This window comes from Conger conger, chromosome 17 (genome assembly GCF_963514075.1).
Source record: "Conger conger chromosome 17, fConCon1.1, whole genome shotgun sequence".
NCBI lineage: Eukaryota > Metazoa > Chordata > Actinopteri > Anguilliformes > Congridae > Conger > Conger conger.
In genome coordinates, this window is record NC_083776.1 from 25,421,409 (window position 1) to 25,424,608 (window position 3,200).

Consider the following 3,200-nt stretch of genomic DNA (forward strand, 5'->3'; position numbering starts at 1 on the left):
GAAAAGGGGGTGATTGATCACTAAACTACCAAAACTATGCAAAACGTAGCTACCTGCTTACTTTTTGCACACTTGAATGTACAGAATTTACAGAATGTACAGTGGTTGTTTTGAAATACAACTCCAAGAAAGGGGTGAACCAGATTCAGCCTCAAAGGTTTTGGGTATTGTAGTTTCATAGACATGCCATCACCTTAGTTATTTGAATAAGTAGACAGACAACAATATACATAATTTGATACAGTACATATACAGTGGCTTCAGAGACCCTTTGCTATGGCACTCAAAATTGTGGTCAGGTGCATGCTGTTTGCTTTATTTATTCTTGAGATGTGTCTAGATAATTATGAAATGTATTAAGTTTTAATCCGCCAGGACTCTTCCTAGAGTTGGCTGTCCAGCCAAACTGAGTAACCAGGCAAGAAGGGCCTTAGTCAGGGTCAGACTACATAATCAGCTTAATTACACAAAAGGATGTGAATGTGAATGCCTTATTTTATGAGTTTGTGGAATCAAAATGCTTATTTTTTTTTACTGTTGTTTTAAATGCTGATTCTTTATTTACATGTTTTTACAAGTTTTAGTTTACTTTTCCATTCATCATTAGTCATTTTCTAATGCTTTAGATCACACTGTATACACACTTGAATCTCCAGCCTGTGTTTCGCAGAAGGTAACGGACGCTCAAACTCCACCCCTGAACGCAGTGACTGGTTTATGTTCGGCCACCCATCTGTTAACGTTACATGACAATGCTAAATGCAGCACTCAACTTCATTATTTGACCGTTTCATTGTTTAAGCTGCTTTTTGTATCCTAAGTTGCATTCATTGTTATATGAAGGATAACAGAGTTTTGCACCCAAAGTTTATTAATTTGCTAATACAGCACAATGCATATTGGGAATCTAATTTGCAACAGTAATTCTGACCTGATACAAGTAACATTATATTCACTGCCTTCATACCCTTATATGTGTCATAGGAATCACCAGCAAACTGCTTAGTATATATGTAACTATGATATTCAATATAAAACCAATGTTCTTCATCATACAGTGCAGCTCCTCTGATTCCAAGTTGATATTTTATGGCTTACCAGCTAACATGAGCTTTTCCGTAAGTAGGCTATATTAATGTAGCTAATGTAGCAGTTAAATGTCGCCGAATGGTTCTATAAAAGTGCCCATGGAAACGTAGAAGGCACATCAAAAATGTCCTTGTCACAGCTAATTGCTTGTTTTCTAGCATAAAATCCTGTTGTTAGCCTCCATTCTGATGGTTAATGTGAACATTAACTGAAGCTCCTGACCTGTATCTACATGTTTGTATGTATTGCACTGCTGCCACACAATTGGCTGATTGTGGGTGTAATAAAGTAATAAAGTGCTCGATGAGTGTATGTCTGCAGTCTGCCTGTTGGGTTCTGTGTATAGGCCTTTGTAGCTGGTTAAAAGTATGATTTGTCTGTGTACATAGCAATGCTGAAGTAGCAAAGCTTCTTAGAAAGAATAACATATAGCTGCATAGTGTGTGCACACTATCAGTAATATACTGTATATCAGTAATGTACAGACTTGTTTGGGGTGTGGCATCCATGTATCACTGTTTGGCAGTCCATTTTTGTGCCAGTAAGTGATTCATCTTTCAACTGTAAACCTCCAAATATAATCTCCCTCAGTCTGAATAGTAGTATGATAGCATTCAAATAGTTGGGAAAAGGTACCTGTTCACTCCCATACTATTACATTTTAAGTGTGCTATGTATGCTTGTATGCCACAGTGGGTTTTTTAGGTTATAGAGAGGGCATTAGGGGATTTAGACCTGCCTCAGCCCATTTCATAATTCGGTTACTCGCCGTGCATTAAAGTGGGGAGAGGCGTGGTTGAGGGTGTATCAGTGAAGATCAAGCAGCGCACTGCAGTTTTAGTGTCAGCATTGTCTGCGATTTGTGCCTGCACTGTGCTGCTCAGATCAGGTCTCTGGTGCAAGTCACAGCCCAGTGTATGGAAAATTACTAATTTCAGAGGCTTTCCCTGTTAGGAATCCCTCCTAGGCCAGGATTCAAACCCAGGCTGTAGTGGTACTGAGTAGGTACTGCCCCCTGGGCCATGGGGAGAGTGGATCCAAGTGCAGAAACCACACAAAGGATGTAGGCAAAAGTAGGACTTTACTGAAGGGATAGTCGAAGCAGACAGGCGAAAGGTCGTAACCGGGGTCAGTCCAAAAACATCAGCAAAATTACAACAGGCAAAAATCGGAATCCAAGAAACAGGAAACAAAGTCTAAAGGTACTTTGAGAAATTCAAGCGTAAACTCACACACGCACGCATGCAAAGCCAAAACTAACTCAAGACTGAGTGCTGAAGAACACAAAAGGCAGAACTTAAATACCAGCACTAAGAAGACATTGGGTGGAGTTTAACAATATGCAGGTGACACTAATACTTACAGTCCTGGGAGTCCCAAGGATGAGAGAGTCTCCCTCTGGTGGCATACAGAGGAAAGGTCACTGGAACCTCACATTCCCAGGCAATGTCCACTTGATCATAACGTATTTTAATGGGACAAAAAGATTTTAGTTGGTGCGTGTGCTTTTTTCCATTAACTAATTTTCATTATTGGCTTTGTGGACCAGGCAAATTATTTTAGCAAACTTGCATTGCCCACATGACTAAAGTAATTGGGGGCGACATGGCTTAGGCAGTAAGAGCAGTCGCCTGGCAGTCGGAGTCGATCCCCCGCCCGGGCTGTGTCGAAGTGTCCCTGAGCAAGACACCTAACCGCCGAATGCTCCTGACAAGCTGGTCGGCGCCTTGCATGGCAGCCAATCGCCGTCGGTGTGTGAGTGTGTGTATGAATGGGTGAATGAGAAGCATCAATTGTACAGTGCTTTGGATAAAGGCGCTATATAAACGCCAACCATTTACCATTTAATTTGCTTTGTTAATTATCTGGAAAGCTGTCTGTTCGGTCTCTATCACTGGTTCTCCCCCTCTGACAAAACTGTGTCCCCACTCTCAAAATGCCTTCAGAAACCATCATATTTCATTCCCCCTCCCTCTCAGCAGCTCTTCCAGACTGTGCTCATCGCATCATTGCAGCAGTGGAAAGTGGAGTAACTTTCTGTAGAGCATCCTACTGCTGACTCCCAGTGCTGATATCTCCTCTGCCTCTCCCTCTCCTGTGCCCTCCCAAGC